The following is an 18,729-nucleotide window of genomic DNA, read 5'->3' on the forward strand; positions in this document are numbered from 1 at the left end:
TTGTGGCATTTTGCAAAACACTTTTCCATTCTAAGATAGCTCAGAGAATCTCATAGAAATGGAGTTTTGCAGAAATGACTTAGAGCTTGCCACAAAGAGTGATAGAGAATGTATAATTGGGAAGTTTGCCAGGCTCCACTTTCCTGCTATAAACCATAGTCTTTGTATCTTTTACATATTGTTGTGTCACTAAGATTCTTTTTGAACATTCTGCTACCAAAAACAGTTTGCAAATTGCTAGAAATAATTATTTCTAAAGTCATTTTAGGTTTAATTTTTCAATGGGTACATTTACCAGTGGCCCAATCTAATAAAGAAAGTGCTGTCTGGATGCAAAATCATCCAGCATATATTGGCTGTACCCAGTCTTTATTTATATACTTCTGAGGATTTTACATCATTTTTCCTTGAGGAATTATTGGCATCTACCACCAGATTTTTTTTGTTGATTTTGCATTTTTCTAGTCAATAGCAGCCCTCTGTTTCCTGGACCATAAGTTAATACTAAATCACAGGACATTTTTAAAACTCACTGCATGTATCCCTAGAATTTGGAAATGATATTTTTCTTTATTTCTTACTATAAACTTGTCCTAAACTTAGTAGTAACTATTTACTGAAATTAGTGTAACTATAAAGTGACCATTATTACATGTAAATATATAGACAGATATACCACTTATATCTTTATTATATGTGTGTGTGTGTTTGTGTGTGTGTACTAGTTATATGTTTCTATATCAAGGTAAAAGTTTCCCTACATAATAACTCCTCCTGGACTAATGGATTTCTGTATATTCAAATAATTAGGAAATCTACATTTATAATCATTGCTTAGCCTTGTGTCATCACTTTCCTAAAAGACTGTCACCTGGATCTTATTTCAACTAATTCACCTCTAACCACCACTAGGCCCTCGCTCCACTGACTGTGATATGTAAAGTAGACTATGGAAACTGGAATTCTCTGATTCTGATACAACACCTGTAACTACCCAATACTAAAGAAAATTGTTGGGATTATTTGTCACTTAGGCCCATGAGATCAGCTAATTCCAGTCAAGTGGATTTTTACATAATATTAATATAATCGCATAACCTAAATGAATTGCGTGATTGCTATAATTGCCTTTTTCATAATCTGTGGATCCAGATCCACAGGTCATCTGAGAAGGCATCCCCCGTCTACTCAGGATGGCATCAGGGATCACCACACTGCACTGTCATTGGTACTATGATAGAAAGACAAAAGAGCAGAAAAGAAAAAATTCTCACTCTGCCAAATACCAGCAAGCTATAAAATAAACATGAAAGATCTCTCAATTTGGAATGAGAAGATCTAGGTTTTAGGTCTAGTTTTGTGCAACTTTGGATGAGGTATTCAACTTGGATAGTCTCCTTATTTTAAAATTAAAGAGACAGGGTAAGAAATACCTGAAATATACTGTTGGGATGAATGGAGGGTATCAAAGCAAAGGATCCCTGAGCAGTGGTTTATGGGGGAGTTCTGACTGAGGGTAGCACCTGAGCACTATGAGCCCCAGGAGCCTTTCTAACTCAGAGAGTCAAAGATTCTCTAGTTAGATGCTCTCAAAATTCCCCTTATTTGTGATATTCTAGAACCTATGGATGGAATTTAGGTCATGACACTTGAAGGTGATAGATCTGTATCCTATTTTTCTAACTCCTCAGATGCTTCACTGGGATTTTGTGTAATCTGGATTTAAATAGAAACTCAATACTTGAGGGTACTGGGTTCCTCAAAGAAGGGACAATCTACAGAGTTTTCACATGCAGAACTTTTGAAAATTCAAATATTTACCTTAGGGAAAATATTAATTGGTTAACTGAGAGAAATTATGTATACAGCCTCAGGTAGTAAAGAAGCGACATTTTTATCTTCTTAGGTACACGTGAAAATCTTCAATTTCTTCAAATTGCCTTATTGAAATGGAGTTGAAGTGGCAGATTTCAGTTATACCTAAAAACATTCATCCATGAGTACAAAAGCAGAGGGATAAATGGGAAAGTAAGAGAAGAGACAGAGGTGGAGTATCTGTTTCATTTAATCCATGAGTCCACCGATCTTTAAAAAAAGAATAGAAGAGAAAGAAAGAAAGAAAAAAAGTCTAGCTAGGAGCAAGCATGACTCAGTGTGATCATCGAGAAAAATTCAAAGAACTATATGGACCATTTCCAATCATTTGTAGTACCTGGGGTGAAAAGCAATCCCTCATTCTCCTTTTTAACCCTGCCACTTACCAGAAATGCCATCTGATCTCCAATCAGGACAAGGGAGAGGGTTTCTGAAGCACCACTCATTACTCAGGTCCAGGCCCCACACCCAGACTAGGTCAGTGTTTTCACTGCCCAGTATGTACCTACATTGGTCTCCTCCTTCCAATTTAGAGAGAACCAGCTATTTGGTATTGGCGTCCCCTGACAAATAGAATCTAAGCCACAGACCAGAGTCTAAGGAAATAATAGCAAAAGAGAGGGAATCTTCCTTGAGGTAGAAGCTCTCTTCTGCATCAATAGTGCTAGCCGCCTCTATCCGTCAGGACTCTCAGCTTCTTCAGATAAGTCACTATCTTCAGAAGTTCCAGTGACCAACATGGGATGCGGTTATTAGAAACATGTACTGTGATCACTGGACTCCTGAGGCTAGATCTACTGCCCTGGAGACATTGTCTTGGGATTAATTAGAAGTCAAATTTATTTTGGAAAAATAATGTCATCAGTTTCTCAAAGATGACTTCAGTTAAAGAGCCTGGGGAGATAGAGCCATGAGCATAATTAGCCTAGGAAGGCATTGAAAGTTGAGTCCATCTGTGATGGATTCTGAAGGAGAACCCACCACAATTAAGACTGTAATGCAGCAGACCAAGTGGAAAATTTTTACCGAATTTTAACCCGGGAGACTGATGTATTTGTCCAGTGACTCTCAACTTCAGTGTTTAAAGACTCAAGAGAGTTCTTAATTACAAATTTATCTTCCAGCCCCCTGACTTCAGAAATTCAAATTAAGAACATTGGGATGTTCTGCAGAAATCTAAATTGTTAACAAGTACCTAAAGTCTAGTTGAAATCTATTTTCAAATTGCTTGTTATCTTATGAATTATTTTACCAGAATGACAAAATATTATGTAGCTGTGAATTTTACCCAAGCTAATCTATAAAGTCAATATAATTCCAACCCAAATCCCTGCATGAATTTTGAAGTCAGCCTGACAATCAGATTTCTAAAATTTATATGAAATTATAAGACAATTTTGAGAAAGAGCAAGTAATATACGGGCTCACTATTCCCAATAGTAAGATGCCTTAGTAATAAAAAGACCATGATATTGGTGCAGGAAGAGATAAATAGCATAGAGACAGAAGGAGAGCTCAGAAATTGATGTGTGTATATTTGGGGACTTAGTCTTTGGCAGAAGTCACCTCTCAAGTCAGTGAGAAAATTATGATTATTTAGTAAACACTACCAGGAAATCTCTGTGTACTCCACCACTCAGGAGATGACTGAGTAGAAAGACAGAATAATTTACGTAAGGCTCAGGTATAACATTGGCTCTGTAATAACACCTGATGGAACCTCACATGTCTACCCAAAGCAGTACATACTCTGAGCCCTCCACCAGTGCATTGTGTCCATTCTCTAACAACAAGAAACAATGTGAAGGGAGATGAAAATTGTTCCTTCTCTTGTTTCTCCTAAGGACTTAACACACATAAGTTTTAGCTTTGTGGCTTAAAGCTGTCTCTTCCAAAATGAATGTTGTTTCCACCAGGAAACACAAAAATGGAGATTGAAATTGCCTCGTGGCCACTTCAGTCTACTTTGTCCTACTGCTCCAGTAATCTACAGGCAGAAATGGGTTGATTACACTAGCTAGAGTGATTGATTCTATTTTTTAAGGAAATATAGGGTGTTGCTGATAAACTGCCAGGGCAGAAAAGAAGAATGTCTACAATCTAGGAGATATTCTAGGGCATTTTTATTACTTCATATAAAAGATAAAATTTAATAAAAAGACTAAAACAACCTAATTTAGGTAAAGTCACTAATGGTTCAAGCCTTTCAGAAATATTGAGTTTTTAGTTGAGTTCAAAGGAATATAAATAGGTAGAAGAAAAAATCATAAATGTCATGACAGTCTTGTGTTTACTTACAGAAATGAGGATTGCAATAAATGTGTTTTATTTTCTCACATCCTTTATTTTGTATATTTTGTTATATGTTAGCCATTTCTCCACCTTCTTTTACCTTGCTATTATATATAAGATGTGTCATTGGTGCAAAACCTTATAATCCCATCTTTAAAGAAAAGACTATCAAAGAATAATTAATTAGTCCCCCATGGAACTCTGTTTCTCCCTTTTTGTGGATATGAATGTGGACACCGATTTGTGTGAGGCATATTTGCCTCATATTCATTACTACTCTTTGGAAATTTAAACATGAACAGAAGGATGTGCGTGGATACGGAATATCCAAAAAGGAAAACAGGGCTGGCTATGTTTTGCTGATACTTAGTATCATACTTATACTTCAGTGTTCTTCCCTGTACTGCACTGTAAGGATAAAAATTCTGTAAATCCTGAAATCTGTTTTCCATATCCCCTTGCCAGAAGGGTTTCACAAATCAGGGGCATCCATGAAATATTTGGATGATAGGAGAAAAGGGCAGCCATTGTTTTTCTGGCAGCATGATATGCCAGCACTTGTCAGATGATGGATGTGGGGTTTTGCTTGTGGTGTTCAGATTTCCTGAGTATCACCCATCAGTGCAGCAACAGCTAAGGCCATCTGTGGGGGTTTCCTGTGATCCTTGCAATTCTAAAAATCAACAACAGCCTTCCTGACATTCATTCTCTTAGGCCTCCAACACATATATAAGCCTCTAATTCTTCTAGCAAACCTCCTATTACTTTAAATATCTAGAGCAGCTCCTGACTTACTCTCAGAAAGCAACATTATGTAAACCTATCTCAATCTTTGCAATATAGATGCAGAAGCTTTATTTTTTTCTTATCTGTATGTGCAGTAACTTTATATGCTATTTTATTAATTTATATAAATTTCCTAGAGTTTTAATATTATAAATAACAAAATGAAATTGCTCTGTGAGCAATTTTTGCATTACCCACAAAATGAGTCAAAATCTATTCACATTACAAATTTTTTTTAATTTTTTTATTTCAGCATATTACGGGGTACAAATGTTTGGGTTACATATATTGCCTTTGCCCCACCCAAGTCAGAGCTTCAAGCTTGTCCATTCCCCTGATGGTGTACACCGTGCTCATTAGGAGGTGTGTATATACCCATCCTCTCCTCATCCCTCTCATCTGCCAGACACCTGATGAATGTTATTGCTATATGGGCACTTAAGTGTTGATCAGTTCATACCAATTTGATGATGAATACATGTGGTGCTTGTTTTTCCAGTCTTGTGATACTTCACTTAGTAGAATGGGCTCTATTCAGGATAATACAAGAGGTGCTAGATTATCATTGTTTTTTGTGGCTGAGTAGAACTCCCAATATACATATATCCCATTTTATTAATCCACTCATGTATTGATGGGCACTTGGGCTGTTTCCACATCTTTGCAATTGAGAATTGTGCTGCTATAAACATTCAAGTACAGATGTCTTTTTAATATAATGTCTCTTGGTCCTTTGGGTAAATGCCCAGTAATGGGATTGCTGGATCAAATGGTAGTTCTACTTGTAGCTCTTTGAGGTATCTCCATATCACTTTCCACAGAGGCTGTACTAGTTTGCAGTCCCACCAGCAGTGTATGAGTGTTCCTATCTGTCTGCATCCACACTAACATTTATTGTTTTGGCCAGTCTCACTGGAGATAAGTGATATTTCATTGTAGTTTTGATTTGCATTTCCCTGATGATAGAGATGTTGAGCATTTTTTCATATGTTTATTGGCCGTTAGTCTATCTTCTTTTGAAAAGTTTGTGTTCACCTTTGCCCACTTTTTGATAGGGTTATTTTTTCTTGCTGATTTTCCTGAGTTCTATACAGATTCTAGTTATCAGCCCTTTATCATATGTGTAACATGCAGATATTTTCTCCCATTCTGTAGGGTGTCTGTTTACTCTCGTGATAAAATCACATTACAAATTTTAATATGCATTGTTTTGTCACACCACCTTCCTAAAGCCTATCGAAATTTATACTTTCACTAATAATATGTAAATATGCCAATTTCTCCATGACATATATAAACTATTTTTAATCTTTTAAATTCTAGCCAAGATGAAAGATAAAAATGATATTTTGTCTCCTTTTATATTTCTTTATTATTAGGAGTAAAATATTTCACATAAATTTATCAAACATTCTTATCCATCTTTTGGAAATTTCCTATTTATATCATTTTCCTATTATATTTTTTGTTCATAGAGTTGAAAGACTACTTGTTTCAATATTGTATTTAAGCTTTGAATTAAAAAGCATTCCAACTTGTCTTTTTTTTTTTTTCAGAGAACTTTTAACTATAAAAAATGATCTTATAGAGGTTTAACTTACATAGCATAAAGTGTTTCCAACTAAAATTTAGTTTGGTGAATTTGACAAATGCACACATCTAATCAAGTTACAGAACATTTCTACAACCCCAGAAAATTTCCCTGCCTCCCTTTGTGGTTAATCCAACCCAGCCTCTGCCCCAGAAAAAAACACTAATCTGTTTTCTGTCAATATGGTTTGGCTTCTTCCAGAGGTTCACACAAATGGAATTATACAGTATGTTCACTTCTGTGCCTTATTTCTTTGACTTAGCATAATATTTTTGAGATTTACCCATGTTGTGGCAGTTATCAGCTCATTCTTTTTATTGTTTAATAGTATTCCATTTCATGAATGCACCACACTTTATTCATGTTTAATTGTTTCTGTATTTTTGTTTTATTTCAAAAACTTTAGGGGGTACCAGTGTTTTTTGTCATGTGGATAAATTGTATCATGCTAAAGTCAGGGCTTTCAGTGTACCCATCACCAGAATAGTGTACATTGTACTTGATGGATAGATTTTCATCCTTCCTGCCCTTCCACCCCCCCTTCATAGTTTCCAATGTCCAATATGACTCTTTATCACCATATATACCCTTTGTTTAGCTCTCACTTAAAAGTGAGAACACGTGGCATCTGTTTTTTCCATTCCTGAGATACTTCACTTAGGATAGTGATCTCCAGTTCCATCCAAGCTGCTGCAAAAGACATTATTTCATTCTTTTTTATGGCTGAGTAGTACTCCATGATATATATGTGTCACATTTTTTTTATCCACTCATCATTTCCATGGATCAACTTAGGTTGATTCTGTATCTTTGCTATTGCAAATTGTGCTGCAATAAACCTTCGGGTATAAGTGTATGTATAAATATACATATATATATATATGGTTTTTTGTGTGTGTGCGTGTATACATATATGTGTGTATGTTTATATATATAGGCTTCTTTTCCATTGGGCAGATACCCAGTAGTGGTATTGCTGGATAGAATGGTGAGTCTACTTTTATTTCTTTGAGGAAGCTTCATATGGTTTTCCATAGTGGTTGTACAAGTTTACATTCCCACCAACAGTGTATAAGCATTTCCTTTTCACTGCAACTGTGCCTACATCTGTTGTTTTTTGATTTTTTAATAATGGTGATTCTGACAGGGATAAGGTGGTATCTCATTGTTTTTAATTTGGTTTTAATTTGCATTTCCCTGATAATTAGTGATGTTGAGCATTTTTTCATGTTTGTTGGCAATTTGTCTATCTTCTTTTGAAAAGAGTCAGTTCCTGTCTTTTGCCCACTTTTTGATGGGGTTATTAGTTTTTTACTTGTGGATTTGTTTGAGTTCTTTGTAAATTCTAGATATTAGCCCATTATCAGATGTATGATTTGTGAATATTTTCTTCCCTTTTGTATATTGTCTATTTCCTCTGTTGGTTATTTCCATTGCTGTGCAGAAAATTTTTAGTTTAAGTCTCATTTATGTATTTTTGTTGCTGTATTTGCTCTGGGCGTCTTGCTCATAAATTCTTTGCCTAGACCAATGTCTAAGAGTTTTTCCTGTGTTTACTTCTAGAATTTTTATGGTTTCAGATCTTACATTGAAGTCTTTAATCCATCTTAAGTTAATTTTTATATATAGTGAGAGATAGGAAGCCAGTTTCATTCTTCTGCATATGGCTATCTAGTTTTCCCAGAACTGTTTATTGAATAAGGCATCCTTTCCTCAGTGTATGCTTTTGTCTACTTTGTCAAAAATCAATTGTTCCTAGTTATATGGTTTTATTTCTGAGTTCTACATTCTGTTCCATTGGTCTAGTTGTCTCTTTTTATCCAAGTACCCTGCTGTTTTGTTTAATATAGACTTTTAGTAAAATTTGAAGTCAGTTAATGTGATGGCACCAGATTTGTTCTTTTGCTTAGTATTGCTTAGGCTATTCAGGGTGTTTTCTGGTTCCATATGAAATTTAGGATTATTTTTTTCTACATCCGAGAGAAATAACATTGGAATTTTAATAGGGATTACATTGAATCTCTAAATTCTTTGGGCAGAACGGACACTTCAATGGTGTTAATTCTTCCAATCCCTGAGTATAGAATGTTTTTCCATGTGTTTGTGTCATCTATGATTTCTTTCATCAATATTTTGTATTATAGTTCTGTAGGTGACAAAGCAAATCACACAGAAGGAGGATGACAGTGATGAGAAAGTAGCCCCCGAGAACTTTTTTTCCCTCCCTGAAAAGGCTGAGCCACCTGGAGTTGAGCTATACCCTTACCCCATCCCCACTGCCCCCGAAGAGCTGGCTCCAGGCACGGAACCAGAGCTGGCTTTCCAGGACAATACAGCCAATGCTCCCCTTGAGTTCAAGACGGCAGCAGGCTCAAGTGGGGCCCCTTACTATACATTTGTTTTTCGTACTTTGGTTTTTGAGGGACAGTTTTATTGAATTTCAAATTTTACATTTTTTATTTTTAGTTTAAGGATGTCTTTCCCTTTTCTTCTGAAAATTCAGTGGTATTTGTTAACTGTTTTCCTTTGTCTATAAGTTATATTTTATTCTCTGACTGCTTTCTAAATTTTCTCTTTATCATTTATTTCAGCAATGAGATCATGATATTCCTAGCTGTTGCTTTTCTTGTGTATATCCTGCTTCAATTCATTTAAATTATTTGACTTATGAGTTTATGTTTGTATCAAATTTGAAAAATTTTCACCAATTATGTCTCCCAATAATTTTTTTGCCTCCTCTCCTGACACTCCACATGCATGTTTTTAATCCCTTTCTATTGCTCCACCAGTTACTAGGACCATCTTTATTTTTTGACACTCTTTTTTCCTCTTGGAGCTTCCTTTTGGATGTTTTCTATGTCTGTTTCTCCAAATTCATTGATCATTTTTCTTCAGTGTCTAATCTATATTTAATTATATCCAGCAAATTTTTAATTTTTTTATTATAAATTTTATTTCCAAAAGTTTCATTTGGTTCTCCTTTATATGTTCTTTGAGAATACTTGTTACATTTACAATTTTATTTTGGCAGGCAGTTATTTTACTGTGTAGGTAAATTTGTTCCTTAAAAAAAAAATTAATATGATGTGTATTTTATCTATAGTAAACTGCATGTATTTAAAATGTAAAATTCAGTGAACTTTTATACATGTGGTACGTGTGAAACTGCTGCCACAGTAAAAACAGTAAACATTTATTTGTATCCCATTAACTTTTGCCATCTATCTTTTCTCTATCCTGGTTTACAGTCAATCACTGATCTTTCTGTCACTATAGTTTAGTTTAAAATCATCATGGATTATATATAAATGTAATAATATAGTGTCTATTCATTTTTGTGTAACTTCTTTCACTCAGCATAATGATTTTGAATTTTATCCACTTTTTGTGTACCAGTAATTGTTCCTTTTTATTGCTCAATGCATTCCTCTGTATGAATATATTGGATTTTGCTTTTCTTTCCTTTCAATGATTGAGATATTTAAGCTGCAACATGTAAAACTGCTATAAAAATCTGTACATAAGTATTTGTGTGGATATGTGTTCTAATCTACATTTAATTATATCCAGTAAATTTTTATAATTTTAAACATGTGCTGTTTACTGTGGGTAAAATACACCATATTAAAGTAGTTAAAAGAATAAAAAGCCTTTAAAGGAACAGATTTAGCTATAAAGGGCAAATTTCCCTATTAGGACATGTATTTTTGTCTTAAATAAATAAATTGTTGTAGAAAGTCCAGGTCACTTGGTGGTTGAGTATTTAACTTTTTAAGAAACTACCAAAATGTTCTCCAAAGTAGTTGTGATTTTATGCTCCCAACAGTAGTGTAAGAAAATCCCATTTGCTCCACATTCTTGCTTGACACACGCCATTATTAATATTTCAAATTATAGAAATTTTAAAATGAGTATAGTGGTATCCCATTATGGTTTTTATTATGACATGTCCGAAATTGAATCACAAGTGTAGGCTATAATATCTCAAACAAGAAGCAGTACAATTAATCAAAGTATGTGCCTAAACTATTGACCCAGTTTTGCCACCTTAAACGTTCGCTTGTTTATGCCAACAGCAAAGAAGCCTGGAGAGCGAGTGGTGATAAAATTGCGATGGTGGTATCATTCATTGAAAAGACTTTTCTCGTTAAATTGCTTGGCTCCTTTGTTGAAAATCAACAGATCAGTATTTATAGGTTGAGACTTGCATTTAAGTTTTGTTAAGGCAATTCAAATATGGCCTCTGCTGGAAACTAGTTTATCCTTATTACTAAGGTGTGACTTTTTGAGATCCATATTGATTGTCCCAGTTGTTCTATGGTGTTTTTCCATCCCTGATAGTTGAAACTCATACATCTCCCAACGCTGTGTGAGTTCTAAGAATTGTGTAGCTGAGATCCTCCTGGGAGTCTTTCGTCCAGTCTTAAGAGAGTTTCACCTTATGCTGAAACATCTTAGCATTCAGCTCACTGTGTAAAAGTATCCATATGGATGTTTCTGGGACTTTTTCTATAAATTTACCCTCTTCTCCGGTATTTCGCTCCACAAATTATAGTTGCTTCAGCCTTGTCAAACTCCAATTTCACTCTCCTCAGTTCAACAGGCCTACTGTGCTCTACTTGACTTCTGAAAAATGGGAATAATACTGTATCACTTGATGAGCTTATCAGAGATACTATGTGAGCTAATGAATGGATAATAATGGCATCGGAGTAAGTGTTCAGAAAGCTGCTATTAATATTAGAGACAATAGAAAAAATGATTGGAAATGAAGGCTTGTTGCTGCAGTCTTTCAGCCCTTTGAGCTCTGAAATGACCCAACAATTTAAATAATTCTTACTTCTAAATATCTCAGAAATTAGATTAACACTGAAATAATGAGATTCTAGTATGCCATGAAAAATTATTTGTATTAGTCCATATCAAACATATACACATATATCAGTTAAGACTATTATATTCCTCAGAATAAAAAATTAAAACCGGGAGAATCAAAGATGGCGGAGTGGTGGTGACGGCCTGAATCTGCGCTCCCGGGAAGGAAGGCATGGATCCGGACCTGCCACAACGCTAGAGGACCGCTCCCACACAGGAACAGCGGTGTGAATCCACGGAGAATCAGCGTGGGACAGACAGAGCGAGTGAGGTCTGAGGTGAACTAAAATTAGGAACGTGGGACAGACACTAGCCAGCGGAGCGTGGGTCGGATACACCCGCCCCCAGCCGGGGTAGGTGCAGCCTCTCAGGAAAGCGGCTTGCCCTCCGCTCCCAATTGAATAGAGCCCTGACCCAGGCCAGCGCAGAATCACTGAGGGATACGTGGTGCATTGCAGACAGGAGGCTTTTTTGCGAAATTACCTTAGAACCTGGGGGATCTCAGTTGAGACAGCGCTTGGCGAGGAGGGACGGATCTGCACCAGGGCAGAAAAACACAAAAGATTCCCGGACAGCAAATAGCGTTGTACCCCGTGCTGCCTTTTTTGGCAGTTTTCCAGCCGGTCACCCCCGGTGCGTGTCCTTGTTGGCCAGCCCCTGGGCAGTGGCGGTCTCTGCCTGCTGGGGAGCCGGTCCCCTCCAGCCCCGGAGCTCGGCAGGCGCCATCTTGAAAGCGAGGGCGAAACGGCTCGGGAGCCAAAAAGTGCCCAGCGGCTCTTTCTGCCCGTGCTGCCTTTTTCGGCGGTTCTCCAGCTGGTGACCCCCAGTGCGCGTCCTTGCTCGCCAGCCCCCGGGCAGTGGCGGTCTCTGCCTGCCGGGGAGCCGGTCTCCTCCAGCCCCGGAGCTCTGCAGGCGCCATCTTGAAAGCGAGGGCGAAACGGCTCGGGAGCCATAAAGTGCTGAGCGGCTCTCTCTGCCCGGCGCCCTCCGCTGGTCTCTGAACCAACGGCAGGAGTGCGAGATATGCCGGGGCCGTGCTCCGGGTGAAGGGGCAGAGCTGCGCTAAGGCAAAAAAAAAAAAAAAAAAAAAAAACACGAACAAGAAGAATAGGCTCGCCGAACTGTATATTATTCTTGGTAAATTTCTTCTGGGTTTTGTTTGTTTGTGTTTGTGTTTGTGTTTGTTTTTGTTTTTTTTTTGGTTTTTTTTATTTTTTTCCTTTTCTTTTCTTTTTCTTTTTTTTTCCTGCGGCTCACGAGCCGGACGGCCTCGACGGGCACCTTTGCCCTCTGGGCCTCTGGCTGCCGCGCCTTTTTGAGTGGGGAGGTTGGATCCCCACCACCCTCGGAGTTGTGCGGGCGCGCAGACGCCATCTTGAAATCCACTGCGAAACCGCCCGGGACCCAGCCGGGCGGGCGTGAAGGGGCAGAGCTGTGCTAAGGCATAAAAACAAAAACATCTAATGGCCGCTCCGGACCCAGCCGAGCGGAAGTGAAGGGGCGGAGCTGTGCTAAGGCGTAAAACAAACAAACAAACAAAAAAACATTGAGTCGCTGAATTATATACTTCAGATTTGTGTATCTTTCTGCCTTGCGGTGTGGTGAGGTGCTATGTAGTTTGTTTTTGTTCATTTTTGTTGGCGTTTTTGGTGTTTTTTGGTTTGGCTTTTTGCGTTTCTTTTCTTTTTTTTTTTTTTTTCTTTTTCTTTCTTTCTTTTTCTTCTTTTTTTTCTTTTCTCTTTCGTTTTCTCCTCTTTCTTTTCTTTCTTTCCTTTTCTTTTCTCTTTTCTTTTTTTTTTTTTCTTCTCTTTCTCCTCTCTTTTCGCCTTCTAACTGGGGACCCATGGTGAGCTTCAGAATGGGCCAGGTCCCTGGCTCTGGTTCATACCGGATCCTGAGCAGTCACCCCCAGGGCCGGAGATCTGCGGGCATGCAATCGCCATTCTAGGGACCACAGCCAAGTCACTGCGGAGCAATAGAGTACCAAGAGGCTCCCTGGACGGCCCTCTCCTCTGGTCCACGGACCTTATATAGGATCCCCGCCCAAGTGTAAACACTGAATACTTCTCCAGAAGTGAGAGTGTGGAACCTGATCCCTGGGGACATTGGGCCAAGATAGACTTTTGCCCGTGGGAGCTACAGCAACTGGGGCGCTGAGCAAGCGAGGTCACCGTCCTCTCCCCATAGCTAGTATCTTGCCTGCAGATAGAGTCAGAAACCTCCCCTATAGAGGAAGAACCAAAGGGAAACAAACAAACAAAGAGAATTTCGGTCTACTATTAGTGTGGACCCTGCCTGCCTTCTGAAAGACCACAACACAGTGTTCTAACTCACCAAAGCGGTCTTGGATCACTCCAATCCTCCAGGATTGGACCCATCGGAAGCAGTCCCCCAACGGAAACAGAAAAATCTCTAAACAATACACAACAGTCTCCCCCTCTTGCCAAAAGAAGCAACATACCTAGACTGTTTCACAGCCTAAGAATAGAGCACAAAGAGTCCTGTTAACCAGACTAAATCTATAAGTAAAGATCCAACGATAAATCTAGATGGGAAGGGCTCAGCGAAAAAACACGGAGAGCACAAAGAATCAAATGGAAATCTCATCCCCAAAGAGAAATACCAGCTCCCAACCATTTGACACAAACCAGACTCAAAACACCAACATGTCACAGGAAGAATTCCAATTATGGATTATAAACAAGCTGAATAATATACAAGAATCAATGGATAAACAACACAAGGAAAACACAAAAAAAATACAGGATTTGGAGGAAAAATTCACTAAAGAAATTGAAATATTGAAGAAAAACCAAACTGAACTCCTAGAAATGAAGAATTCACTCAGAGAGCTACAAAACACTGTGGAAAGTCTCAAGAGCAGGGTAGATCAAACAGAGGAAAGAATCTCAGAAATTGAAGATAACTTCTTCCAACTAAATAAGTCAGTCACAGAGATAGATCGAAAAAGTAAGAGAAATGATCTGAGTCTTCAAGAAATGTGGGATTATGTGAAGAAACCTAACTTGAGAGTTATTGGCATTCCTGAGGGTGAAGAAGATAATAAGCAAGGGTTGGACAAGCTATTTGAAGACATAATGGAGGAAAATTTTCCAGGCCTTGCCAATACTCTAGACATACAGATTCAAGAAGCTCAAAGGACCCCTGGGAAATTCATAGCAAATAGGAAAACACCACGCCACGTAGTCATCAGGCTGACCAAAATATCCACCAAAGAGTCACTTCTTCGAGCTGTAAGGAGAAAGAAACAAGTAACTTACAAAGGAAAACCCATCAGAATTACGCCAGATTTCTCAGCTGAAACCTTACAAGCAAGAAGAGGTTGGGGCCCCATTTTCACGCTTCTGAAACAGAATAATGCCCAGCCTAGAATCTTCTACCCAGCTAAGCTAAGTTTTCTATACGAAGGAGAAATCAAGACATTCTCAGATAAACAAAGGTTGAGGGAATTCACCAAGACAAGACCAGCCCTCCAAGAAGTACTCAAAAGAGAATTACACACGGATCAGCACAAGAAAAATCCACGAATGTAAAACTATTCAAGAGCTAAAGATCAAATTCCAGATACCACAATGGCCCAGGAGCGAAAACATCACAATGAAGTTCTACCCAACAAGCTGAACAAAAAACTGTCTCACTTATCAGTTTTCTCAATAAATGTGAATGGCTTGAACTCCCCACTTAAGAGACATAGACTGGCCCAATGGATAAAAAAATACAATCCAAGTATCTGCTGTCTTCAAGAAACTCACCTAACCTGCAAAGATGCATTTAGACTGAAAATAAAAGGATGGAAATCGATATTTCAAGCAAATGGTAACCAAAAGAAAGCTGGTGTGGCAATCTTAATTTCCAATAACTTAGCTTTCAAACCAACAAAAATAATAAAAGACAAAGATGGCTACTACATACTGATTAAAGGCACAATTCATCAAGAAGCCATGACTATACTCAATATATATGCACCCAACCTAGGTGCACCCAGATTCGTAAATCAAACCCTAATAGATCTCAACCAAATGATAGATAACAATACTCTAATAGCTGGAGACTTTAACATCCCACTGACAGTACAGGACAGATCCTCTAAACAGAAAATAAACAAAGACATAATGGACCTAAATAGAATGCTAGAACAAATGGGCATGGCTGACATCTATAGGACATTCTACCAAAGTGCACAGAATATACATTCTTCTCATCAGCTCACGGGACAGTCTCTAAGATTGACGATATCCTAGGACATAAATCATGTCTTAAAAAATTCAAAAAAATAGAAATTATACCATGCATCTTCTCAGATCACAGCGGAATAAAAGTAACAATTATCACATACAGAAACCCTCACTCTTACTCAAAGTCATGGAAGCTAAATAACCTTCTCCTGAATAATTATTCTATAAAAGAAGAAATCAAGATGGAAATCAAAAATTTCTTTGAATTAAATGACAATGGAGATACAACTTATCAAAATCTATGGGATGCAGCTAAAGCAGTCCTGAGAGGAAAATTCATATCCATAAATGCCTATATCAAAAAGACAGAAAACATGCAAATAGACAACCTAACGAATAGACTCAAAGAGCTGGAGAAAGAAGAACAGAACGATCCCAAACCCAGCAGAAGGCGAGAAATTACTAAGATCAAATCAGAATTAAATGAAAAGGACAACAAAGAAACTATAAGGGAAATTAATAAAACAAAAGGTTGGTTCTTTGAAAAGATAAACAAAATAGACACACCCCTGGCTAGACTAACCAAGAGCACAAAACTAAATTCTCTAATAACCTCCATTAGGAACATGAAAGGAGAAATCACAACCGATGCTACAGAGATACAAGATATCATCTATGAATTCTACAAAAATCTTTATGCACACAAACTGGAGAACGTGGAGGAAATGGACAAATTTTTAGAAACACATAGTCTTCCCAGGCTCAACCAGGAAGAAATAGAGTACCTGAACAGACCAATATCAAGAACTGAAATCGAAACAGCAATAAAAAACCTTCCCAAAAAGAAAAGCCCTGGTCCAGATGGGTTCACACCTGAATTTTACCATACATACAAAGAAGAACTGGTGCCCATCCTACATAAACTATTCTCCAATATTGAGAAGGATGGAATTCTCCCCAACACGTTCTACCAAGCCAATATAACATTGATACCAAAACCTGGAAAGGACACAACAAAAATAGAGAACTACAGACCAATTTCCCTCATGAATATAGATGCAAAAATTTTCAATAAAATACTAGCAAATCGAATCCAAGTACTTATCAAAAAAGTAATCCACCACGACCAAGTGGGCTTCATCCCCGAGATGCAGGGGTGGTTCAACATACGTAAATCTATAAATGTAATTCACCACATAAATAGAAGCAAAAACAAAAACCATATGATACTCTCATTAGATGCAGAAAAAGCATTTGACAAAATTCAACACCCTTTTATGATAAAAACACTTAACAAAATAGGCATTGATGGAACCTACCTAAAAATGATACGAGCCATATATGACAAACCCACAGCCAACATCATACTGAATGGGGAAAAACTGAAAGCACTCCCACTTAGAACTGGAACCAGACAGGGCTGCCCATTGTCTCCATTACTTTTCAACATAGTATTGGAAGTCCTTGCGAGAGCTATCAGGCAAGAGAGCAGAATCAAGGGAGTCCAAATAGGGAAGGAAGAGATCAAACTCTCACTTTTTGCTGATGATATGATGTTATATCTGGAAAACCCCCAGGATTCAACCAAGAGACTCCTGGAATTGATTAACGAATACAGCAAAGTCTCAGGCTACAAAATTAATATACACAAATCAGAGGCATTTATATATGCCAATAACAGTCAATCGGAAAACCAAATTAAAGACTCAATACCCTTCAAAATAGCAACAAAGAAAATAAAATATCTAGGTATATATCTAACTAAAGAGGTAAAGGACCTCTATAAGGAAAACTATGAAACACTGAGAAAAGAAATAGCAGAACTTGCAAATAGATGGAAAAATATACCATGCTCGTGGATCGGAAGAATCAACATTGTTAAAATGCCTATACTACCCAAAGTGATCTACAGATTCAATGTAATCCCTATTAAATTACCAACATCATTCTTTACAGACATAGAGAAAATAATTATACACTTTGTATGGAATCAAAGAAGACCCCGTATAGCAAAAGCAATTTTAAGCAACAAAAACAAAATGGGAGGTATTAATTTGCCAGACCTCAAACAATACTACAAGGCCGTGGTTCTTAAAACAGCCTGGTATTGGCACAAGTGCAGGGACACAGACCAGTGGAACACAACAGAAAATCCAAATATAGAACCATCCTCATATAGTCACCTAATTTTCGACAAAGCGGGAAAGAATATACTCTGGGGACAAGAATCCCTATTCAACAAATGGTGCTGGGAGAATTGGTTAGCCACTTGTAGAAGACTGAAACAGGACCCACAGCTTTCACCTCTCACAAAAATCAAATCACGGTGGATAACAGACTTAAACCTTAGGCGTGATACAATCAGAATTCTAGAAGAAAATGTAGGAAAGACTCTTACAGACATTGGCCTAGGCAAAGAATTTATGAAGAAGACCCCCAAGGCAATCACAGCAGCAACAAAAATAAATGAATGGGACATGATTAAATTAAAAAGCTTCTGCACAGCCAAAGAAACAGTCCAGAGAATAAACAGACCACCTACAGAATGGGAAAAAATTTTTGCATACTACACATCAGATAAAGGACTGATAACAAGAATCTATTTAGAACTCAGGAAAATCAGCAAGAAAAAATCAAGCAACCCTATCAAAAAGTGGTCAAAGGACATGAATAGAAATTTTTCGAAAGAAGATATAAAAATGGCTAACAAACATATGAAAAAGTGTTCAACATCTCTAATCATCAGGGAAATGCAAATCAAAACCACAATGAGATATCACTTAACCCCAGTGAGAATGGCCTTTATCAAAAAAACCCAAAACAACACATGTTGGCGTGGGTGTGGAGAGACAGGAACACTAATACACTGCTGGTGGGACTGCAAACTAGTGCAGCCCCTGTGGAAAGCATTATGGAGGTATCTTAAACAGATTCAAGTAGACCTGCCATTTGACCCAGCAATCCCATTACTGGGCATATAACCAAAGGAAAAAAGGTCATTCTGTAACAAAGGCACATGTACCCAAATGTTTATAGCAGCACAATTCACAATAGCAAAGATGTGGAAACAACCCAAATGCCCATCAATACATGATTGGATTAGTAAACTGTGGT

Source organism: Eulemur rufifrons, chromosome 8 (genome assembly GCF_041146395.1).
Source record: "Eulemur rufifrons isolate Redbay chromosome 8, OSU_ERuf_1, whole genome shotgun sequence".
NCBI lineage: Eukaryota > Metazoa > Chordata > Mammalia > Primates > Lemuridae > Eulemur > Eulemur rufifrons.